We start from the raw sequence: 26,569 nt of genomic DNA, 5'->3' as shown, positions 1-26,569 counted from the left end.
GTAGTTAAACATCCCACGCAAATAATGAAACATGTTTGTTTATATTCTGCAACACAGATAATAAAACATAATAGTATAGGAAGTCTGAAGTGAATATAAAATGTCAAATTTAACAGCACAATTTTATAATCAGCTTCCAATGCAATTATTAGTCTTTAGAATGGAGTTCATTTACATTAAAAATTGACATGCAGGGATTTTCTCTATAGTAAATGAGGTCATTAAAAAGATCTATAGATTCATTAGGTTAAACAGATGGTATATGTTGTTAATAAGTCATGAAACCTCAAGAGAAAAATTGGGGCTGTGCAAAAAATGAAAAGAAATTTTCTAAAAGTTTTTTAAGTAAAAATATTTAAACAGCTCATGTACTCTAACATCAATGGAACATAGAAAGCCATAAGGCTGTCAAAATCCCTGGTAACTCAGTAATTCTGAGAGTGTGTGCTTCTTAGGGTAGCTTTTAATTTACATTCCATGACTGCGAAACAAATAATTTTCACCAAATATACATGGCAAAAGTTAGACATTTAAAAAACTCTTTGATTATGTATTTTTCAGGTATTCATTGTAGAAAAATCGGAGGGGGGAAAAAGCACAAAGTAGGAAAGAAAATCACTCAGAATCCCAGCACCCAAGACATAGATGACATTTTTAGCCTATATCCTTCCACGCTTATACTAGTATAATCATTACTGCCAGGTCTTGGTGATATAATAAACTCATGTGGGTTCTCTTGTAGATCTGATTCCTCCAATAGAACATATAATCCCACTTAGTACATATTTACCCACATACTTCCCCACTCCTACACAGCCATCTCCTCAAAGGCTGGAGAGAGTTCAAGGGCATTTTAATCTTGGGCTCATCTGTCAGTGACTTCTCTTATACCCGTCTCCTCTCACTCCATCCCCCTCACTGATATTCCCAACACCCACACCCGCATCAGAGGACCTCTGTCTGAACACACTTTCTTCCAGTTAGCTCAGAGCTCTGTAATGCTCTTATTTAAGAACAGATCGTGCTGGCAAAGAGACACAAATTACCAGCTTTGGTTATTAACAATCCCAGAACAGTAGCATAATCTGGAAGAGACATCATCTTCTACCTCTTCCTCACTAATAATGTTGGTACTGGCTGGTAAACATAATCCTTTGGTTGCATTTTACTGGGCTTTACTTTGCTCCTGGAAGAACCTACTTTTTCAGAACTAGATTCAACAATAAACATTTATCGAGTGCTTAAACGAGCAGACACTGGGTTTAGCTCAGGCTAGCGAATTATGCAAGAAATATATATAGTCCTTTAGCCTCACAAAAGTAATAGTTTAGTAAGGAAGATAGTTTGCAATCAATTAAACAAATAGATATATATTCATATACTGGGATCAATGCTGTGAAAGCCACGGACATTGATGTTGAGTTGGAGAACATAACATTACCGATCTTTGCTATTGACCTAATAACCTGTTTGAAAGACTGGCAGGTCTTCAGGAAATTTCGTCAGAACTGACCCTTCTGCTCAGAAGCACCACTGTGGTAAAAAGGGATAAAACAGAAAGATTTGCACTGAGAGTTCCTACACTGGTTTTAACAAACAAATTTTGAATGGCTTACTAAGGTAGAGTCATTTACATGGGGGTGGTTCTCCTTTTAACAGAAATGGAAATCCTAAAGACCACGGTGGAGAAAACTGTGACTTTAGGAAGCTTCTATTAGATTTCCTATTGTAATAGGGGAATGTGTCCCTTTAATGCTATTGTGGGCACCCTGACCATAAAGTTGATCTCAGATATGCTAAAAAAAAAAAAAGCAAGCTATAACCACAAAGCTTAGGACAGCTATTTTTATTAGGAAAGATGGAAACCTGAAAAAATTTTTAGATTTTTGAACAGAAGCACTACACTAAATGTTTATGCAAAATTAGGCCAAAGGTATAGCTCGGATAGGGCAGAGAGCTAGTCTGGCCTCCAAGAAATTAAAGGAATTTGGGAATAGTGAGTAGGCAACTGGATAGATCAGAGAGAGAATGATAAGAGAAAAAAGGAGACAAGCAGACATAGAGTGAAAGAGAGCAGGGGATAGGAAATACAAAACAGAAATATACAAAGAGAAAGATATAAAGAGAAAGCAAGTGGGGAGAGAGGGACGGAGATAACGAGGGAGGGGGAGAGGAAGAGAGAAGGAAGGAGACAGACAGACAGACAGACAGACACAAGGACGCACACACACACACAAATAGGGGCAGAAGGTGGGAGTGGTAACTAATCTCCAGGACCTGGCAAAGTCAATGCCAACAACACAGGCACATAGCCAATGAGAAATTCCCTATAGCTGACAATGTCCGATGCGTCTAGAAATATTAATATTAAATATCTCTCATGGTCTGCTATTAATATTAAATATTAATATTAAATATCTCTCATTGTCTGCTATGAGCATAATTTCTCTCTGTGAGTCTTTAGTAATGTCTGCTAGCAAATACTCCCCTTAGAATTAGAAGTGTTTTGCAGAAATAAAGAGTAGAGGTAACTAGTCTGGGGCAAGCAAAGGGTGAGAGGATACTATAGGATCCAAGAGCCATGGAACAATAAATGGAAAAAATGAGTTTCCTCATGGACTGATTCAGGAATGGTGAGTGAACTGCCATTTCTCAAAATTATTCTTGAGGAAAATATGTAATACTATTAAGGGAAATAGAATTCACATTTATTGAGTACCTGTTACCCATGTGCTTTATAGATATGATCTTATCAGGCTTCAAAAACAACCGTACCATCTAGTTCTAGATACTGTTTTTCACATAAAAAAGCTAAGTCCAGAGAGAGTCTTGGTAAGGACGTAGAAAAACTGGGAGAGTGTAAAATGCATACGCACCTTGGAGAACAGTTTGGCAGTTTCTTTAAATGATAAACATGCCTACTGTGTGATCCAGCCACTTCAAGCCTAGCTACTCAAGCATATGTACACACAGAGGCTTCCGCATGCATGTTCATAGCAGCTTTATTGGTAACAGCCAAAAACTGGAAATGATCCAAATGTCCATTAACAGGTAAACGTTTAAACATCTTGTGAAATATCCATGCTACAAACTGCTGCTTAACAATAAAATGGAATGAACTCTTTTTTCAGGAGTGGTGGGGGGACATAAAAACTTTTTAAAGTTTTTATGACAAAAATCCCAATAAATGTTTAATAAATGCTTTATCGGTATTTTCAGATCCAGTCTAATCATCCAAGAAAAAGTCATTTCCACTCTTCTGTTTTACATCTTTAGGTTTGTTTATTCTTGGCTATAGTTGTTTGGATCTCTTCTGAATATAATTTCAAGATGAGACAAAAATTTACTCATGTGACCAATGGGGTTTATGGACAGAATGAACTCTTGATACATGCTACAACTTGGATGAATCTCAGAACAATGATTCCGAGAGGCCAGGCCAAGAAAGAATACATGATATATGATTTCATTTATGTAAAAATATGGGATGCAACCTCATATATTATAACACAAATAAGATCAGTGGTGGCCTGGGGACAGGATAAGGAGGCACATGAGACAGATTTTTAAAAGCTACCAGAAAACTTTTGGGGGTGATAGAAATGTTTGCTGTCCTATGTGTGTTGATGGTTTCCTGATAGTATACATATGTCAATACATATCAATCTGTACATTTCAAATATGGGCAGGTTTGTTTTTTTTTTTTTGGTATAAATCTATTGAGTTAACCTCAATAAAGCTGTTTGTTTGTTTGTTCGTTTGTTTTTAAGACTATTCACTTCCTCAGTTGTACTAGCCACATATATAAGCTCAATAACCTTTTAAGGCTAATGGCTACTGCTGTTATCTGCAGATATAAAACACTTCCATCAAGGCAGAAAGCTCTATTAGACAGCACTGCTCAAACTCCTGTATTTTTATTAAGAGGTGATTGATAAATTTTAAAAAGCATACAGAGGTTACTCTTACTCTCACAAATACCTCAAGGTACTTTATCCATTTATTTGCTATATTCTGTAATACATGCAAAGTCCCTCAAATATCGTGATGCCACACCACACTGAAAAATACTTTTGCAGTTGGATCAACACAGTGTCTTTCTTCATTTGTTTGTTTTTTAAAATCACACCTTGCAACCATTTTCTAAGTGCTCATTGACTTCTTCATTTGGCTAGGTTCATACAAAGATCCAAATATTTCAGTTGGGTAAAATCATCCTACATTTGACTATTCTGTGATACAGAGATAAAAGGAAACTTGCATGCATTTAGGACACAATTCGTGTCTGTGAAATATTAAACTGCAAGTGTTAAAACATCTAACTCCGCTCTTACCATATTTTATGGAGGTGAATTTTAAATCTCCAAAAATTCAGAAAGAGGTGAACTAAATTGCCTGCCTAAGAAAGAGTGCTATTTTTAATTTATCCTACACTTCCCCCTAGTTTTAAGTCTTTTCCAAGAGCTAAAGGACACCATCAGTATGAACCTGTACCTCCACCTCAACTTGTTTATCAGGGGTCAGTCAGGTTAATGAACTTGGGGAGTGATCAATAATCAATAATTTCTGAATAATCAATAATGTTCCAAGCCTAACTGAAAAGAACTCCAGACTGAGTAACTGACAGAAGAGAAGGATGCTTTGTCTTCAGAAAGGTCTGGTTATAAGAAAATGCTCAAGACAGAAGCATATCTTGTCACCAAGACTCTCAACCTGGAATCAGTGAAGACAGAAATGAGAGTCAAAAGACCTACTAACCATACTTGGGTATTTCCCTGTGAAAACAGAGGTCCAAGCTAACTGAAGCAGTAACGGTCTATACTGATGTCTGGCTTTTGCACAGTGTGGTATCTCATGCCACTCAGAAGCTTTATTTGGCAGTTGTACACATTTTATATTTTAAAGGAAAAAAAATTAAAAACTCTGGTACAAAATTGTTTCCAAACATAGAGTCTATAGGGAAATTATAAATGTTCTTCAGTGGTAAAAATGTTTTGAAGCCACCACTAAACTTTATCAGCAAACTCCTTAATTAAGAGTTAATACTGTGGCAGGGATTAGGGTAGTGTGGTGGAGAATACAGCCCCAGCACAACTAGAGGATTAGCAGAAAGCCTAGCAGTAAACCAAAGGCTCTAAATAGCGAACGCTTATTTTGGGGGAAGGGACATGTCTAAGATAAATTGAGATTCTCTAGAAATGATGTGAAAAGCACTGGTGTGGGGGTGGGGCAAGAGGCCTGGCTCTATCCTGTGACTGATAGATTTAGTAAGGCCTCTAGTATTTAGTAATTACCATCGTCCTACTCATACCTGTTGCCATATGACTTTGGAGTTGTTCCCATAAAGGTGAGGTGTATTTCTCCACCGCAGGTGACTTGCTTCATCCAACAGAACAGCTTACTGCTCCAAGGCTAAGTCTTCAGAGACCTTGTCTGTTTCCTCTCCTGCTCTTGCACTACTGCCCTCTCCTTGAGAACATGCCTGGGCCAGCCTGCTGGAAAGTGAGACGAGTGGAGCAGGGTACAGTTGCCCCTCTCTTCCCAGCTGAGGCCATCCTAGATCAGCCATAGCCAGCTAAGAACAGTCATGTGAGAGAGCCCAGCCAAGCCAAGATCATCAGAGCTGTACAGTTAACCTGTGGCTGATCCAAGACCCATGAGCCATAAACATTTATTTCAGTACTGCAAATATGCCGCTGAGGTTTTGTTTCTTATGCAGCATTACTGTGGTAGCAGATAACTGCTATAACACCCACACTCTATGATATCCTTGAAATTGAGAATTTAACTAGGTGGTCTCTCAGGTCCCAACACAGCTCAGCCTTCCGCAACTCAATCAACACAAGGTCTTAGAGCTCACTGATGAAAATCTTTTCCCTGTCACTTTGAACATACCTATCACAGACTACACTGCCAAACTACCACCAACTGGCCTCTACTTAACCTTATTTATATGCAAGCATCCTGCTGGACAACCAAACCGGTCCATGGCCTGTTAGGAACGGGGCCGCACAGCAGGAGGTGAGTGGCAGGCCAGCTGGCAAAGCTTCATCTCTATTTGTAGCCACTCCCCAGCACTGTAATAAAAAAACAAAAGCTAAATAAAATTATGATTAACCATAGGGAAATATAGTATATAGAAATTTGTTTCTATTTTCAATAAATAATGCATGGGAAAATTTTTTTAAAAAGAATGACATGACTTTGGGCAAGTTGCTTGATTTCTCTTGATCTCAATTTTCTCATCTATAAATTGAAGAGTAATACCTGCCCAGACTATTTCAGGGGGTTATTCCCAGGAGAAAATGTGATAATAAAACTTCCTTAAAAACCCTCGAGTGCTCTACAAAATGTCAGGCTCTATCATGAACACAGTTGCTAAGGGCAAAGGTCTTTGTCAGAGGAGTAGGAAAACAACTAGTTAACACTTGGGGGTCTCTTAAGGTCTTGCACGGAATCTTTGATATACCCACCTCTTCAGGTGACACTAAGTAGTATCCCAATGACCAGCAGAGAAAATCCTCCCTCTTTCCTTTCCTAAAATAAAAGCAATACTTCAAAAATATCAGGCCAATATTGGCAGTAGCTACTCAGAGATCCTGTCCTTTTGTCCTTACTTTAAATCTTACCTTAAAAAGATATAAAGGGAGGTTGGAGGCTAGCTGTGGTCCTTAAGGCACAGAGCAAGGAGAGCTGAATAAAGCAATGTGTTATTCAACCTTCACCGCCCAAAGGCATTCAGATGCCACACAGAGTTGACCTTCTTAGAAAAGGTTCTAATAACGATTTCCTCCCCACACACCCACACGTTACTGTGAATCTGTTCACAGCAAGGAAAGCAACAGACAGATGGCACTGGAAATATCAGGTGCCAAGTATACTCTGTTTCTTCCATGCAAAAGCCAAATAAAAAGAGAAAGAGAATCTTACTTTTATTATTGTCTCATTACAAAGGTTAACTGTGAAACTAAAGCAGGTCTGTCCATAAACAAAAATAGGAGCTCCATTATTCCATCCAAGTCACTCTCTCATTCATCAGATAGAAGTAGGTTTTAATTGTTTTCTATCTCATGCAATAAAGGCATCTAAATATCCCATAAATAAATTACACACACTGATGATCATTCTCTTAGCTGAAGTCCCTGAGGCATCTTCGGTGTAAGCAAATATACGAAGTTCTGTTCAAACAGCTGATAGTATGTTCACAATCCTTGCTGTTAGAGTTCTCTTTCATTTGTTTACTTATACTCCTGCTGTAGCACACACGCACGCACACACACACACACACACACACACACACACTAGCAAAGTCATTTCAGATGGACTAAAGAAAATAATTTGATTTTCCAGATTTTTGTTTCCAAATGGTAAGGTTTCAAAAATGCCACCAATATCTGGGTATAAACATAAATGAATATTCTCTAAATCTAAAACATAGTTCACGTGTGAGAAAAAGAGACTTAACCCTGGGTCTATCACTTCCTTGCTCCTTCCATCTTTAGGATGTCTTCAAGTAAATGTCGACGTTGACCTTGACAAGGCCAGACCTCCTTGTAAACACTGTGAAGGAATTACTAACAGGAAGACAACCCAGAGATTTTTCAGCTAAGGTTTTAGCAGGTTATTCTTTGATGGCTTCATACGATTAACCTGGAATTTATGGAATTTTAGGATACTGCCTGCTGGGATTAACATTAGTCAAATAGGCTCTTTACCTATATGACTAAGGAAGTATAAAAGAAATCGAAAGCCCTAAATCTAAATTGGTTTCACCTGAACTAACTTACGTCACATCTTTAGGTAGCATTTGTTGGTTACTCCTAAGCCAAAATGCATCCCAGGGCATAAAGAGAGTGTTTTAGAAAGCCACACCAAAGGTTCAAGGCCCCTTCAGAGACAGATGTGGGGATGCTGTGATTGTGCTTAAGTTTTTCGATCATATTCTTCATTAATTATTAGCAATGCTTCATGTCAGATAAGGTCCAACGTCCTTTGTGGAATAACAACGTGTTAGACACAATATCTATTCTTTAAGAATAAGCAATATATTAAAGGGAAATGCCCTAATTCCTTGAAATCTGTGGTAAGCTGAGAAAAGCTCCCTCCCAAAATATCCACATCCTAATTCTTGCAAGCTGTGAATGTTACCTTATATGGCAAAGACTTTGCAGATGTGATTATATTAAGGATCTTGAGATGCAGAGATTATCCTGAATTGGGATCTAAATGCCATGACATGTATCCTTATAAGAGGGAAGAGGCAGAGGGAGATTGAACACATGGAAGAGAAGGTGATGTGAAGAAAGAGATTTGAAGATGCTGGCCTTGAAGATAAGAGTGATGTGGGCACAAATCAAGGAATGCTGGCAGCCACCAGAAGCTGGAAGATGTAGGGAACAAATCCTCCTCTAGAACCTCAGGAGGAAGTATGCTCCTACTGACACCTTATTTTCAGCTCATGGTACCAATTTCAGACTTCTGCCCTTCAGAACTATGAGAAAACAGATTTCCACTATTTTTAGCCACTAAGGTTGTGGTAACAGGTTACAGAAGTCAGGGGAGATTAATACATACATCTTTAGATGCCCTGGAACATTAAACTTCATTAAATAGAAACAAGAACCCAAAAAGGCAATATGGCATCTTCTAGAACTAATAATTATGCTTTTAGCTCATCTGACTGGCAAAACTGGCCTGTGCTCCTAATATAAGAGCTAGACCATGTAAGCTCATTAAAAGCAAAGACTTCTCTAATTACATTAACATCTCAAGTGTATAGTTCTTCATGGACATTTAAAATATGTCCAACCAATGGATACAATTAAAATATTAACAAATTAAAGTTGGAAAATCAAGTTCATGCTGGGTGTCTAAATGGGTAGATAGGTGGATTATGGATTGTATAGAAGACTGGCAGACTGTTTTGACCATCTTCCTGATAACAGGCAACATCACAGCAGAACTCTTTCACACTTAGGAGACATGTGTAATGGAATGACCATCCTGAAAGATGTTCCACAGAAACTCAAAGTTATCTCCATCTTGCCTTTGGGTTTAATAATTGGCACACCCATGGCACACAACATTAGCTCGTTTTTTTTCCACATGCCTCACAATACCAAGTTTTGCTTTCCATGCTCCAGAATTTGAACAAAATCAGCTCATTCCAGCTATTCTGAGAGGCCTCATGGGGAATACACAATTTATTTGCCTATGATGTAAGCTGCTAAAGAAGTTTTAACAGATGGCTGACGGAGGTATAGAGGAAATTAAAGAGGCCCTTTGTTGCTCTCAAGTCAGGCTTTCAGAGAATGTCCACAGTATTGGGTTTGAAATGAAGTCATCCCCAGTCAAAAGTAAGCAGAAAATACTTTACAAAGCTAACTAAAAGCAATATTAATTATCTGACATTGGGGCTATTCATTTGTTTCCTTCTTTCAGAGAGTAATTGAAAGCTGTCAGTACCAAGTTACTTCTTATTAAACTGCCATCTTATTAAATTGCCATTGCCTTAGTCAAAGGCTTAAAATGGTGCACTAATCTTTTTATGACATGTTCCACTCTGAGTGACACAACATCAAAAAGTAATTTTCACTTTTAATATATAAAATAAATGTGACATCTCACATGCCTGTTATAAAAAGATGGACTGCAACATTGGGGACTCAGTTTCTTTGTGAGATGAGAAATCCCCCAATAAGGAAACAACCTTCAGTTATATTTAGCCGATAAGAGATGGTCAATTTCATATTGTTAACTCATCTTGGCTAATAGGCTACAAAATAATCAGCCTAATTAGTGTAGTTATGCAATATTCTTAGTGCCCTATGTTATTTACACCCATTATTTATACCACTGCTTCTCTAGCTGCAATGTGCACAAGAATCTCCTTTTGAAATGCAGATTCTGGCTTTATTGGTCTGGGGTGGACCCTGATAATCTGCTTTTTAATAAGATACAGGTGAAACCAATGATGCTGCTCCTTGGACTGCACTTTTTGTAATAAGGCCTTGAATAAATGAAGAACAAAAGAGTGAGTTAACTCTGCCAAAATCCCAAAATCTGGCAAAAAAAAAAAAAGATGTAAATGTTAATGTAAAAACCACAAGAAAAAAGAAATTATGAATCTAGTTTAATGGAATATATTGTTTTCTCACTAGCTGTTGCCCCAGCTTCCCCTCCATCAAGGCGCTGCCAAGCACACACACACACACACACACCCACCCTCACCCCCAGAAATTAGCGATAAAGAGAACATCTGCATCAAGCAGAAGCGAGGTTTTAAAATGACCCAGAGCAAGCCCAACGTTTAATAAAATGTGTTTCCAAAACTTTCCAATCTGCCATGCCGAGAATAAGATCTTCTCTTCTCTGGTAAGAATCATCCAAAGACTGACAGCGCTATTTTATTTGGCAACCCCACACTCTCCTTCTGGTTGGTGGACCTGAGGCGGCCACTGCCCTGCCCTTCCCTTCCCAGGGAAGGCTTCCTCTGCCATGGTGGCACAGGTCTTGGATCGCATCTTCTCTTACCAACTAAGTCCCTTCCCAAGCTTCTCGGTGTCCAGGTGGCACACAGATGTCCCTTGAGCTGAAGTAGAAAAGCCAAGGGAGTCAAATCTCTTAATTTTTTTCTTTATGTACCTTTCAAACTGACAAATAACTTACTATGATAAAGTGCACAAATCTTAAGTGTATAGCTCAATGAATGTTAACATACCTGTATGCCCAGTAACAACCCAGACCATGATCTAACACAAGCATTGTCCAATAGGACTTTCTGCTGTAATGAAGTTTCCATAATAAAATACAATTATACAGTGCCCAAGTCATTAGCCACAGTGTCAGTGAGCATGTCAAATGTGCCTAGTGTGACTGAGGAACTTAATTTTTAATTGTACTTATTTTAATTAATTTGCATTTCAATAGCGATAGTAGCTAGTAGCTGCCATATCGGACAGTACAGGCCTAGAACATTTCTGGCACTCCAGAAGTTTCTCTCACGCTCTCCACTGCCATGATCCTCCAAACATAACTCCTCTTCTGGCCTCCAATACCACAGGTTAGTTTTGACTATCTCTAGTTAAACTGTGATCAAAAACATTTTTAATTTTTAGATTTGGCGCTTTAAATGAATGATGCATTATTAGAAAATAACCCCTTAGCTGTTCACAAAAAAAACCCAATGTCTTACTTTATTATTATTATCATTATCTACAAATACTCCTTAATTTTCCCTTAGTCAGGAGAAAATGGTTTTTTAAAGATTCTTTGAGGGCTGTTAACTCACACACACATACAAAACAGATAAAATATAAGTCAACTTATTCAATATTCAGTGAAAATACTGTATAGACAGAGCTTTCTAATAGACTATAATTCTGATTAAAAACACTCCAGAGCATTCAACCATATCTGGTATTTGAATGAATATAATTGCTTTTATGTCTTTTCCCACTTACGAGGTTGAAATATGATGGCCACGGTTTTCTTCGTTGTTTTTATAAACCCAACAAAATCCTGAAAAGTGTTTTGTATATACTAACACCTGTCCAGGGTTCACTTATGGAAAGAAGAAGATAATAAATGAGGGTCCTAAAATAAGTATTAAGTGTTTGTTTTGAAATGAATGTTAATGTGAGGTCATATTGTGTTGCTCCATAGGTTGGTATAATCACCTGTTATTTCTTGCCTTTTTAAATTACTGCTACTCAAAGTACCCAATTGCACAAACTATTATGGTCAGTGATAAGATAAGGAACTTGGCACAAGGATATAAGTCAAGTCACTATTTCTTAAGAAAGTCATATACTAGAGAAACTTCAGCTGGACTACACAGTATGCTGAATGATATATTATACATTTTTGCCAGAAATTCCTTAATCCATTGTTGACTAGTAACAAACAGTTTGCAGATGGCAAACAGGTCTGTGGACCATACTTTGATTACCGCTGCCCTAGACTATAAGTAATGAGAACTGTATTTCCTAAAGAAGAATTACCTGAGCACTATTCAGTTCTGACTCTCTGGTGCTGTATAATTCCTGGCTTTTAGCAAGCAGCCAATAAAATATTTTAAATAATTGCTGAGCCACATAGACCTTCAACTATTTAATATATTAACCTTTATCACAGTTTCTGCCCTCACTTTCTACCAAAGGGAATTACTCTCTTGGTGGTGACAGCAATGTTTGCCTCCCTTTTACCTCCTAAAATAATAAAACTAGAATGATCAGACTCAAGGGAAAATGGTTAAATAGACTAATTCTACTTAATAAAACTCTACTTTTAAAAAGTGACATCTTTAAAAAAGAGTGAAGCATCACACTGACAAAAAATTTAATTTAAAAATTAGTTATAATTTTAATAAAAGAATTGGAAAACCAATGTAACAACACTTAAATCCTCCTAAATAAGAATCTCATTATTTGGGTGGTGCTGGGCAACATTAACATGTGATTACATTAATCATATATGAAGCTATATATTTTTGATAAATTAGAACTACTCATTGCATTGTTAGCATTTCCTATGGGAGCGAGTTAGTCATGGTTCTTATATATAAACTATAAAAAGTGACCTTCCTTTATTAAAGAGTAAAAGAATTTATTGAAAAGATAATGGGTAACTCACAGCACTGCTGGGAAGCCTGAAGAACAAACCAGGGAGAGGCAAAGGAGGCTACGATGGACCATAACTAGAATTCCACCCCAATTTGTCCACGAGAGCATATGTGTGTTGTCACATAGCTTGCAATGCCACCACCACCTGCACTAGTCATAGTTCCTCCTGGCTCTATGACCCCAGCTGCCACTACCTCTGCCAATAAAACAGATTCTTTCCCATTCCCCTTTTTTACCTCATTGTCTAGGGTTCATTTATCTGATTGCCCAAGCCCAGGTCACAAGCCTATGCTATAGCTGCAAAAGAGGCTGGGAAACTGAGTGTCAAGCTTCCTGGGCTTCAAAAAATGAGAAAATGAGATCTCCCAGCAAAAAAGAGACTGCAGCTATTTGGCAGCCCTCCCAAATTACAAACATGCCTTGCAACATGTTGCTAAACTATTCATAGTAAGAGATGATATAATTACTAATGTATAGATACAAACCAGTACTAATGTATAGAGGACCTGTAAGGAAAAAGATCCTGTAGCATCTTCAAAACACCAGATGTCTCTTGTTCAACACCTAGTTCTTAGGACTCAAAATATTTTAGCATAAACACATTTAGATGTTATCCACCTAGGGAGAAGATTTGCAATATACAACTTCCTCCTCCATTTCTCTCTCACAATGTATTTCCCAAGGCCATCATCTAATTAACTGTCACAAAGCTTCCCACGATAAAACTGCCTATGAAATGGCTGGCTTCTTCATTAGCTTGTTTCTCTCTTCTCATCTCTTCCGATTAGCAGCTGATAAAAGGAAATCAAAAGCACCTGATACCCATTTTTCATGACAGAGAGATTTCATTTCAATCTCAAGCATGAATAAAATTCAATTTCAGAGAGCTCACTCCTCCATTTGGAAAATGAGGCCATGAATACCAAGGCCTTTGTATGGACCCTTTTCTGAAAATATTTGCTTGCATTTTTTGAATTAAGCAATGTACTAATATATTTCTTTTGAAAACGTCATCACAATACATGGAGTATCAGACACATCCACTTTTAATTCTTTGGACCATCTCAATTCTAATTCCATTTCCACAATAAAGATAATTTGTCATGATCAATATTTATGATGTGTAGCTGAGTATACTGCCATAAAAATATGGAAAATAAACACATTTTAAGAAAAAGGTTACAATCATTTCCTCATTTTTGTTATTCAGTAAAAATTTTATGTAGGAGTTTGCTCCACAGGAGATCAACAAACATTCATTAACTACCATGTGCAATGAGTGCCTACTCAGATACCATCTTTGACTTTATGAAGTACACATTCTGGTGGAAGAGATAGGCAATAAATATGTAAATTAACAACATTAACAGTATTATTAAGAAAATACAAAAAGCAATATGATGGGAAGGTAGAGTCCTACTTGACACAGGTGGTTAAGGAAGGACTCTCTAGGAGATGTGGTTGTATGAGAATCAATAATATAAAAAGTTGGAGAAGGAACATACCAGGGAGAGTATCCAGTAATTACAACGAGCTTGATATACCCCAGGACTTCACAGGAAGCAAGTAAGGCTGGTATTGGGCAGAATTCAGATCACCATGGGACATTTTAGGCCATGGAAGAGAGTACAGATTTATTCTAGAGTGAGAAGTAACAAAGAGTTGATTTATATTTTTTAAAGTTCACCATGCCTGCTGTGTATAGAACATAATAGAGATGACCAAAAATGGAAGTAAGTAGATAGAAGTAAGGGAGTTACTGTGGTCAGCCAAGTGAGATAGTGGCTTGGATTAGTGGTAGTGAGAGTTATATGAATTTTTAAAAATATTTTAGCTATAGAACAGATAAAAATTACTGACTGATTCATCATGAGGAATTAGCATGTGGAAGATTACAAAAATGACCACTGATTTTCAATCCTTCCCTGTATCCAAAAGCCCTTTGCAATGACCTTACAGCTCTTTCCATCAAGAGGCAGAGTCTTATTTCCCTACCCCTTGAATCTGGTTTGGCTATATGACTTCTTTGGCCAACTGAATGAGGCAGAAGCAACAATAAGCCAGTTCTGAGGCTGGGTTTCGAAAAGCCTAGTAGCTTCTACTCTGAGAACCCTACCATTGCCATAAAAATACCCTGAGACTAGCCTTCAGGAATCCCGGAGACTATATGGAAAGAGACCTAACATCCCAGCAGAGAGCATCCTAGAACAGCCAAACCCAAGCTGATCTCCAGCTGACCTCACACACAGGAGCCAAGCAGCTAAAACAACCAAGCCCAGTCTAGATCTGTATAGCTGCCCAGACAACCTGCAGACCAGTGAGCTAAATAAATCCTTGTTGTTTTAAATCATTAAATTTTGAAATATAGTGTTACACAGCTACAACTTACTGTTCCAATGGGAAAGCAAAGAATCAAGTATGTTTACACTACATAATTTATAAAAGTACAGCACCCTACTCAAGAAAATTTACATTTGTTTTCTTATTCTATAAGCAGCCCTAAAATAATGTTTATTATAATCAGAGAAAGTCCATGTTACTTGAGCAAAATGTATCATTGGAGGGTGGGTCTGTATTGATGTATCACAGACCAAGAAATATATGATAAATTCCTGTTCTTTAAATTTTGCATTAACTAATAAGGCCAAGCAAGAATGCAGTAGTTTACATTCTGTCAAGCTGCACAGAGAAGTATGTATTTTTTTAAATTCTAGGTGTCAATTAATATAGTAATCCACTTCTTATTTTAACAAGAACATTTTACACAGACACACACACACACACACACAGTCATGCTTATCTGCTTCTCTTAACCCTACCATTTCATGAAAGGTGATACTCCACAAAGGGAAATACCAATTAAAAAATCATGAAGATTATATCACATTTTTCATATTTTACGAAGTCCTACTGAAAAATAGTCCCCAAAAGGTGCTGGACTGTAGACCGTTGTAGAGGAGTGAGCATGGAATAAAGACCAGAGAGATGAACACCGGGGTCATAAAGTGCCCTTGACAGGGAACTTCCTCTCTCTGTGCCAGTTTACTCACCTACAAAAAGGAAATACAGGATCGATGGCCATCCCAAATTTCACACCATATAATCACAAAAGAGGAGGACCTGAGTTTTTACATACCCCCTCCTCCTGGCATAATGCCAAGAAAATAGATATGTTCAAAGTCTTTTATGCTTTCCATCCATCAGTAATTCATGTAGGATGCAACATAAAGCCACCAAGGAAAATTCCAAAGTTAAATCTCAGAGTCTCAGAATATTGTCTCAGTTTAATTCCATCATAGATTCAAGTAAAATAAACAAAAAGGGACTGAGAAATTACATTTTTTTTTTACCAACTTTCCTGAAGGCAGAAAAAGTGGACGTAATGAAAAAGGAGTCATGTCATAATCTTAGGGTGCGTAGGGAAGGAGAGGGTACTGAACTATGAGCTAGTGTGGGAGTGAGCAGCTAAAAATCACATCATCCTTTGAATACTTTCTCTGCATGACTCAGGTTCTAGCCAAAGATGTTTCAATGACATGCCTGACAATGCCTTCCCCCATGACTTTTCATTTTTGTGTTAACTGTCATCACCAATATGTTATCTATAAATTTTTTCATGCCCCATTTGGGTTTGTGTTCAGATAGAGTAACTGCTGCCCTGATTCCCACCTAAATTATCGGGACTACCATAGAAAAGGGGAAAGTTTAAATCTGCAATGAAGACATAACGAAGAGCAAAAATAAAAATAAAAATAAAAGAGGACAGCAATTGTGGAATTAGTGCTCTGGTACTAATTGGAGAAATACTGAAAAATGGAGAAGTACTGAACAGTGAAGGTCTCCCCGCTCTAAAAGCTGAAGCTCTCTTCCATGAATTAGTATTTCTTTTGCCTGGATCACAGCTGATCTGAAGTGAGTTACAAGTGGCTGTCCATACTCTTATTTGGAGCTCTTCTAATTTGGAATTCGATATTCATAGATTCTTTTTATTGTCAGGGATGGTTTTGTTCCTAAAGAGATGTGATCCTCACCTTCACCATGATAGTTCTACAAGACTGATTCCTGAATAACTCAGGTTTCATGGTAGTAATCCAATGAAAATGTCAATGGGGACAAAGCAGGAAGAACTGAGGTATGTACCATATAGAACACAGTCAACAGGAAGTGTTATTAACATTCCAAGTAGTCTGGTATAGAGAAGGATCTCTGCCCCTGAACTTTCGTCATACTTCAGTCAAGTTTCCTTACATGTGAAATGAAAATGAGAATATATCTCCCGCAGGATATTGTGACATTAAACAACATAAAACAAGCATATCAAATTACTGAACACCAAATAAAATAACTAATAGGATTGTTTAAGGTCCCATGACACCACAATAATGACACCACAAATAGGTGGTTTCAGAGTTCATCTAACAGTACAACCTCAAGGTTACAAGTTAGCGTTTCTATAATTTTCTTTGCTTTCCTCTCATTAGCACAAGATAACTACCATAGCTCCAAGCATCGTGTTCTGACAGGGTTTCATTCGAAGCAGAAAATAAGATGTTGTACTTTCCCTTTATGCATGTCTCCCTTTTTATAGAAAAGGTTAACTCTTTACCAGAAGGTTCACCCCCAAAAGACCTCCCCTCAGGACTCACTGGGTCATGTGCCTATGTCCTACGTGCCAAGGATCCTGGGAATGTTGCTATCTGGCATTTTTTAGCTTCTTTAATGGTAGCAGGATTTTGCCCTCAGGAAGGAAGTTTGGGAGAAACGCTAGCAGGGAGGCAACCAACAGTTTCTGCCACAGTGTATGGAATACGTAAAACAGTTGCTGGCAAATAAGTACTGACATTAAGTAAAAAAATACTCAATAAATCTTAGTTCGTTTTGTTACAATTCTGCCAACTTCTACTCCATATGTAGTAAATATCTGCCACTGATGTTATGCAGCCTCCACTTCCCATCAGTACGCGTTCCTCAGCCTTTTGGGGCTTCGATGAAGCACAATGGATTAAATCTTTCCTCGTACTTTCCTAGTACAACGTGAGTGGGGCACATACCTTCTTCAAGGACTTTGCATTTTGAATGAGTGATGCAATGGCAATTGGTAGATAACTAAAGAGGTAACCACAGCAGCAGGAGCCCGACCGTTGATGGTCCTGTTCCTACTGTGTCCCTCGCCACATTCCCCATGTCACATTAGCCTCCAGTAGATAGTTCCCAGATCTTCATTCATGGGACAGTGCACCTACTCCCAACTGCTGTGAGTGTTGGCTGTTAACAGCTTACAGGTGACCTTTTCTCCACAGAACTGCCCTTCACAGACAGGAACCCCTTCTCCAGGAGATGCCTGGAAGCAGTGATTTCCTGGAATGAGCTCATACTAGCTCAGGAGCTTATTGTGCAAATTTCTTCCCAACTCCACAGTCTCTTCACATTGGTAGCTTGAAAGAGGTCATGGTGGGAGTATTTACACCATGGAAATTGGCAAATGCTATAAATCTGGTCCCCCCCACCCACCCCGTTTTCCAGATAGCCACTTCAGCAGGACATCACTGCCAGGAAGGCTATGCTCCATCCAGAGACAGTCCACAGCCAATGACTAACTGATACAGGAGCACAACAGCCTAACCCTTTGTCTCAAGGTGGTACAATTCTCTGATGATATTTAAGGTCCAGGGTTCCCTGTGGAATCAAACTGAGGCTAAACTTTACCTGAATTCTCATATTTTGCTTGACTCCTCCTGCCCTGTCCTGCTCCCCTTACTCCTGTGAGGCGCTCTCCAGAGCATTCCCTCAGTAAGTCATCTGCACCAGAATTCCCTTCTCAGCGCTCTGCTTCTATGAACCCCAACCTAAGGTACAGCTAGAATGCCCTTGGCTCCTACCTGCCTGCAAAGCCTGAGCATCAAGACTTGTATCAATTCTCTCAGTCCCGCAATCTTTCTAATAGGTTTCTTTTTGCTTAAGATAGCCAGCATCAGTTTCTATTTTACTTGCATTGAAAAATTAAGAAATAAGATGTATAGCTACCTTTGTCTCTTGGGAAATGCCTTAAGAAGTTGCAGGAAGCAATATATCCCAGAAAATTAAATCTGAGAAAACAGATGTAGGATCTTAAGTATTAAATCAACTGACCCAATCTGATGTGTTAAAGATATTTAAAAAAAATAATAAATGTAATCTTTTCAATTATAGTTACATTACCATGATTCTGATAGCCAAATGAAATAACCATACCTATTAAAGTCAATTATTATGTAATAAAACACTTACTTTATTATACTCAAATTCATACTGAAAGAATCTTTCTAGCATAACTCCAGAAATATTCTGCATATGCCATCAGCTGCAGTAAAATCTTTGCAAGTGCCTTTGCTTCAAGTTAACATTTTTTTCTTTAATGTCTCAAACCTCAAAAGTCAATTATGCTTTGAAAACATCAAGTCTTTAAATTATTAAATGCTTTCACATTTCACCCAATGAATATGACAACCTTAATTAATAGAAAAATCATAGCCTTGTTCACTTAGTAACTCAAATAAATACCTCCTAGGGTTCAACAGGAAATATGGAAATGTAAAGTCTTTGACCTCCTCTGCTGGCAGATACTTTTCAAAGGTCTTTAAAGTTTATGCCAGAAAGATGGTACAGTGATTCACCGACGCATCTGACAGCCTGTGGGAAAGTATGATGTGTGAACTGCCCATAAATTAGGCACCCAGGGATGCAAAATATGACAGTGTAAACATCCTAACTAGACTTACTGTAACTCATTTTACAGTATAGACACATTCCTAAAAGTCCTCTGTAAATTAGCTCAAAGAATCTAAATCAAGACTCTCTATAATTAAAGGAACCCTGAGGTGAAAAGTTCTTAATAGTGAAGAATTCTCTTTTAAAAGAGAATTTTAAATGACCCTTACCCAACTTATTTATTTTTACATATGGCATTTGATTTTTACACATGGCATTTGATTAAAGTAAGATAAAGCCTAATAAAAGAATGCAAAAAGCATTTGCTAAGAATCTGTTTTACCTAAGTAAATTATGGAGTTTGGGTGATTATGACACGTCAATGTAGGTTCATCAGTTGTAACAAATGTACCACTCTGGCGGGGGTGTTGATAAAGAGGAGACTGTGAGTGTGTGGAGATACACGGGAAATCTCTGTACTTTCCTCCTAATTTTGCTGTCCACCTAAAACTGCTCTTACAAAAAAGTCTTTAAAAAAACACTTCTTCATGGCACTTATAATATTTATATAGTACTGTTTAATGTTGACCTTTTCCACCAAAATATAAATCCCATGAAAGCAGAGCCTTTGTCTCCTCACCAAAGGGCCACTGGTCCTATAACTGTGTCTGGCCCCAAAAAGGTGTTCAATAAATATTTGGTGGGTGAAGAGACAAAGGAAAAGTGAATAATGTAATACACAGCATGGTGACTATACTTATAATACTGCACTGTATGTTTGAAAATTGTTAAGAAAGTAGATCTTAAAAGTTCTCATCGCAAGAAAAAAAATTTGTAACTATTTATGGCTATGGATGCTAACAAGACTTATTGTGGTAATCATTTCAGAATATATACAAACATTGAATCATTGCTATACACCTGAAACTTATGTCAATTATATCACGATTTAAAAAAAGAATAAATGAGGGCCTTATTTTCACTAATAAAACCCTATACTGATATATTAACAAAAACAGCAGCAATGCATTTGCAAAGACCCTTAAAATGTTAAAGTTTTCGAAATATCTATGATCAAAATACTTCTATAGAATAAACAGAAGACAGCATATCCCAGATTTTATGTCTTGAGAAATCAGAGGACCATAATCTCACTGAGAAATAAAGCATCATTTGGATAAAACTTGATTCTACATATTTGGTTCCTTGACACACTGGGTAGCATTAATTTTGGAGGTTACTCAGGGGATAACTGACACATGTCACCAAATGCAGTAAACAGTAAGTCAAACACAGGTACACTCCCCTAGAACTGCCCTGCCTAATATAAGCCACTAGCCCCATGTGACTACTGAGTACTTGAAAAGTGGCCAGTTTGAACTGAGATGTGAAGTGTGCTGTTAAATGTAAAATGCACACCAAATTTCAAAGATTTGGGGCCAAAATGGTAAATGATCTCATTAACAATTTATACACTGCACCTATGTTGAAATGATATTTTTTATATACTTGCTTAAAATATGTATTATTAAGATTAATTTCACATGTGTCTTCTTCATGTGGCTCCTGGAAAATTTAAAATTACATAGGTAGCTCACATTCGTGGCTCACAACAAACATTTTTGGATGGTGCTACACTGAGGACGTCCTGCGTCTGCACAGTGAAGGCTCCTTACTGGAAATACCGGTAACTTTCTATCCAGAGGGCTTCTAGCAGGCTGCAGGAACAAACAGTCCTTGTGCTTGGCAAGGCAATGGTGTCAAACAGTTAATGACCCTGAAGGCAGCCTTTAACTGAAGGTGTAAAGTAAACAGAATAAACACACCAGCTTTCTTGCCTTTCCTTGAGGATAATTTGGGGGCATGTTCTGCAATGTGTCATCAATTCCCTAGCAGGACGGAACACCAGCTGCCCATAAGGAGAACTCACTGGGTAACATACCCTTCACTGAATTCTCCCCCTGCCCTGCCTCACTTCCACTGGTCCCCATTATCTCCTGGGATTACTTCTTCCCAAAATTATACTTGCTGTTAGAGTCTTCTCTAAAGGTGTGCATATGAGAGAACTCAAATTAAAACACTATGAAAAGCAAAACAAAAAACCTACTAGACACAACCCACACCTTTCCATCTGTCAGGGAGTTTTATTTCGACTCTTCATAAACTTAACTCCTTAAAGCTAAAGTGTTGTAATATCCTTCATGACCACCACACCTACTGCATTGCTTTATCCAAGACAGGATGAAAATATGTGACTACAAAAAAGAAATGTAAACATTAAATTTCATCAACTCTGGTACAGGATTTTTTTTTTTCTCCTAGGTATTTCATTGGATTTCACTCAACCTGGTCTTTAGGAAGATTTTATAGCTCTGCTCTTTAATTCTGTTTGGGAAATTCTTTTTAAAAGGAGACACCAGAGTTCAGAGACTCTGAGATTCGATGGAGGGTTTTGTCATACTTCCACGTGGATTTGAATCCTTAGGCCAGGTGCCTTATCATTTTCTCCCTCATAAAATGGCCTAATTTCACGAACCATGTAAATGAATGACTACACTAATGAAACAAACCTTCCACATCCCAGGTCTTTTCAAGAGCACTTTTATCCCTGGTTCTATTGATTTCCTTCATTCTAGTCTGTTTTTTAAACTTTTATTTGAATTCCTTTCTTCTCTCCAAATACCTTGGTAGTAAAGAATAAATTAGTTCCCTAGATAAAACACACCCACTCTTTATTATCTTATAGTGCATAACCCATCCTAGTGTTCTAGGCTCTAAGCCTCATGGTGAAAAGAATAATCAAACACTGAACTCAGGTGCTGACAAAAGTCAATATGAACATTTGCTGCTCTTGGGATATTAACAATTAACAGGATTCTTGGAGGAGGACGACTCTGCTTTGGAAATTTTGCTGCCCCGGCAGCTACTTCACAATCTTATTTGGATTGCAGGCTCTTTTGTAATTTCCTCCCACAACAAATGTGTGCAACAGCTTTCCAGGACAACAAAGAGCTGTGTGCACGTGTTCCCTTTGGTTCTTGGAGCAGCCTTAGCTGAGAATAAGGGTGTTGCTAAGTCATTTACCCCAAACCTGAGGTGTGATGTCCCTCCTAGCCTCATGCTTTGTGGTGAACTCATCCTACTATAACAGAAACATAGAAGCCAACACTTAGAGCTCACGCAACACAGGGGGCCAACAAAGTAGGGTAAATAAAACACATGAAGATTTTCTCATCTACCAAAGACCTGTCTCCCTCCATGTATGTCAAGCCTGTATATCAATAGCGATTCTTCCTATGCACTAAAGGCTAGCACAATTCCCATCTTCCTTAATCTTATGAGACTGATGGGAAGGCAGTACTCTGGGCAGTATGAGCTGGCACAAAATAGTGATGGCAGATTGTCCCAGCTTCACCCCAGTTACCTCACATTGGCAGCTTGAAATTGTTCCCATGGTGAGAGTATTTATACCACAAAATTCAGCCAATGCTACAATTCAGGATTTAACACACCACTGACTTTGGGGGAGATAAAATGAACATAGCAGCTTATTAAAATAAAATGTGTTCTATCCGTACATGAGCAACCCCTGCCCTAATAAGGGCAAGCAATGTGTCAGTTCAGTCCACAGACTGCTTCCTCTGCAAACTAATTGCCTACTTTGTCCTTTGCCCAGAGGCCATATTTAAGGCAAAGAAAGGTAGCAAAGCTTTTACCAACATAGAAACAGGTCCTAGGGCTCACTGTGTAGTTCCATATCTGCTTTCCAAAAGAGACCAAATCTTTTATGACTCCAATCACAACCCAGTCCCTTGAAGAGTAACACACAAATATAATCTTTGCTTAGCTCCTAAGAACTCAATGAGAAAGCAAGCAAGCATCCAGTAAAGGAAAAAGTTCAAATGAGGGAGATTTCACTTAATACTGTGTCCAACAATATAACAGGGAAACAGAAAAAAATAATAATCCAAAGGGTATAGGAGTTATGCAAGATGCTGCAAAATCTAGCTTTGCCTCTTTTACTATCTCTTTTCACTGCTAAACATCTGATAACACCCTGTTTTAAGAAAATTACTTTGTAGCACATTTACATTTGTAAAAACCTCTTTCTTATCACATCTTAAAGACAAATGCTCATTCATTTGTGTTTTGAGAAACTCTTATACTTGGCAAGATGTACACATTATCATGATTATCTTTAGAGAAGTGTTCAAGCTATGTATTTGATTGTTGCCACATACCTACTGAAAATCTAAGGTTCTTAGACTTCACAGAATTACCCAGGAAAACTTGTTAAAACATTCCTGGGCCCCACAGAGACCAGACATCACTTGTAAAATTCTTAATCTTTTAGCAGGAAATAAAATGAGACATCTCTTGCAGAGTTAATCTTTTTAGCAAACCTAGTTAAGTTTTCTTCCCTCCTTTCTTTGGAAAAAGGCTCTCCCTCAAATCTTGATAATTGGAACTCAGATTCTCTAGCTATTGATAAGGGTCATCAGCTCATTGTTAAGCAGAAATGGTGTTAAGCCAGGCAGGGCCTTTGGAGTCTAGGGGGGACGGAGGTGACTTTAAGCCAAAGGTCTTTCTTTTTACTCTTTAAGAAACAGTATTAACCAAGCCTGTTTCCCTTTACGTACTTAATAGGCAAATCAATAATAGAAATTAACAGATGTATGATTTAAATGAGTTTGTATCTTTTCCTTGTCTGGGGACTGAGGTAGCACTTTAGCAGGAAATCCAAGACCCCACCCTGACTGAGGCAGGAAAGGAAAGAGCTCCATTAAACCCCTGTAGGCAGGGACTATGGCCATTCTCAGCAGGAAGCAGAATGGAAGAAGAGATCTCCCATCCCTCAACATCCATACTAATAATAAGAGGGTTCATGGCTCTTAGAAAAGAGGTAGGCAGGGAAGTTAGTTAGGGGGTTTCTGGTCTGCCTGCAAAGACACTGAGGTCATCCTAATCCACCTCAGAAGGGGTCCGCCCTAATCCACCCACAATCAAGCAAGCCAGAAGGCATTTTTTAACTCACAGAAAGAAACCAGTAGACAGAGATTTAGGTACCAGTTTAAGCCAGTCACTCCTACCTGCGCAAAGAAGACCCCAACAACCTTCAACTCATTTGAGTCTCATTATACCATCATTATAATATGAGGCATATGCCCGGAAGTTCATTAACATCATTATAACAGACTGAATTCTGGGAACAAACATGAACAGAAAGCAAAATGATGAATCACTGAGTCCTGTCAATTTTAGTCATCAAGGAAGCCCACTCTATGTAACCACCCACAGCAAAAAGGGATAAAAACCCTGAAGTCTTTGTTACCAGGCCTTCTGAGCCATGCTTCTCTTGCTCAGGCCCGCTTCCACGTCTGGAAGTGTGCTTTCCCTTCTAATAAAACTTTTCTTTTCTACTGTATTTCGGTGTCTTGCTCAATTCTTTGTTCGAGACATCAAGAACCTGGACAATGCACCAGGAGAGGACCCCACTCTCCAGTAACACCACCCCAAACAATCTGACAGTAGGTGGAGCCCATGAATTAGCATCTCTAACAACCTTCCAGGTGATGGTGATGCTACTGGAATGTGGACCCCATTTTGAACAGCTCTGCTCTACACAATGCTACTATACCTTGAATGCAGATGATGCCCACTATACAACGTCTAGAAAAGAGGAGCTCCTGGTCCCCTCCATGGTCCTCTGTTAAGCCCACAAACTGTTACAATGTTTACCCAAACACAGCTGGGAATGACTCCCTGGAGGCAGGAAGACAATGTTGCCTGGTGACAGAATATTGGGTCATTGAGAAAAGGATCTTAAAAGATGTCAAGAGACAATTTTAAAATCTAAGTCTAAGGTTACATTCAGGTCAAAATATATCAATCATTTCATTCTCTAGATTTTTAGGGCAATGACAAAATAATGAAAAAAATCCTAAAACATTATTTTATTTCTCCATGCTACTCACCAGAAGTCCCAGTACTGAGAACTGAATGATTAGTTTGATCAACAATCCATTCTGGGAACAACCAAAAAAAAATTATTCTTGTTTTAAATTCTGAGCTGAACTATCCCACACAGATCTGCTGTTCTCCCATTTGGATTTGGACTCATAAAAGGCATACGAGGTGTCGATACTGTTTCTACAAATCCATCACCCTACTTCTGACAGAATGGCCAGCAAATGTCCCAGAAGTTCCCAAAACAGAACTTCAAGTTTTTGATGGTTTAAAGAAAATGCACGTTTATCTGAGTTCAGCTTCTTTTTGAAATTCATCATCTGTATCAATTCACCTGGCATTGATATCCTTCCCATGAAATTACAGGGCCTGTTCTAAAAAGACAGTTCATTCATTTAGCACTACAGATTATGTGAAGTTTCCCTTACAGAATAAGCATATAAAGTATCACTAGTGTCACTCAAGAATTAGACAAAGGCTTTTTCCACTCAATTTTTGGTGATAGTGTAAGCTGATCTGAACTGACAGAAATAATAAATGAGGCCGTTATCTTCAGCTTTACTCTTCCTGATGTCATTGTTTTTCATTAAAAAATCATCATCATCTTCCAGGCATAATACCATGTTAATCTAAACCCACATAAGGTCTTCTCTGCTTCTGGGTGGGATCTTTCCCTTGTTCTAGGCACCTACAGGTAGGGTGGTGATTCCTAAGAGTCTGCCTTCTTAAAGTTCAATTTTTACCTGGACTTCAAGACAAATTATTATACAAATACATATCTATCTTCACATTATAGTGAAGCAGATCCCAGTAAGATTGACATTTTGCCAAAATATTACGGAATGAATTAAGTTGTGAAACTGCAGAATAAGTGGAATGAAAAGTATTTTCTCAACTTATTATTGAAACATTTCAAAACTAGAGAAAAGTTGCAAGAGGAGATTCTTGCCCATATAACCTTCACCTATGTTCACCAAAGGTTAACACTTTGCCACATTTGCTTTTTCTGTCTCTTTCTGCATGTGTATGTGTGTGTCTAAATGTATATATAAAGACGCATACATATATGTATATAATATATGCATATACTTCTTTGAGAATCATTTGAAAGTTACTTGCAGATATGACACTTCACTCACAGCATATTTCTCCTAAGATCAAAGCCATTCTACCGCATGACCACAATATACTGATCTCTTTTGGAACATGTACCATCGATGTAATATTATTTTCTAATATATAGTCTATAATCGAAGTCTTCAAATTGTCCTAATAATGTCCTTCATAGCTCC

The 26,569-nt window shown here is 38.0% G+C and overlaps 1 protein-coding gene across 17 annotated transcripts in view; it reads right to left on the bottom strand.

The window, feature by feature from the left end:
- The window catches only part of PAK5 (p21 (RAC1) activated kinase 5), a 250,498-nt gene that overhangs the window by 161,202 nt on the left and 62,727 nt on the right, over positions 1 to 26,569 (bottom strand). The window contains exon 3 of one of the 17 annotated variants that reach the window (XM_039874499.1): positions 18,648 to 18,709. The exons of 14 other annotated variants lie outside the window; for them this stretch is intronic. The gene's annotated coding sequence lies outside the window, so the exon portion shown is untranslated. Of the gene's footprint in view, positions 1 to 5,311; positions 5,493 to 5,944; positions 6,075 to 18,647; positions 18,710 to 26,569 lie in introns of those variants that run through there. 2 more of the 17 variants (XM_039874504.1, XM_039874500.1) reach the window with 2 other exon arrangements.

This window comes from Pteropus medius, unplaced genomic scaffold (genome assembly GCF_902729225.1).
Source record: "Pteropus medius unplaced genomic scaffold, Ma_sr-lr_union100, whole genome shotgun sequence".
NCBI classification, from domain to species: Eukaryota; Metazoa; Chordata; class Mammalia; order Chiroptera; family Pteropodidae; genus Pteropus; species Pteropus medius.
Note: the sequence above shows the minus strand (reverse complement) of the source record. Positions and strands in the feature narration are given on the sequence as shown.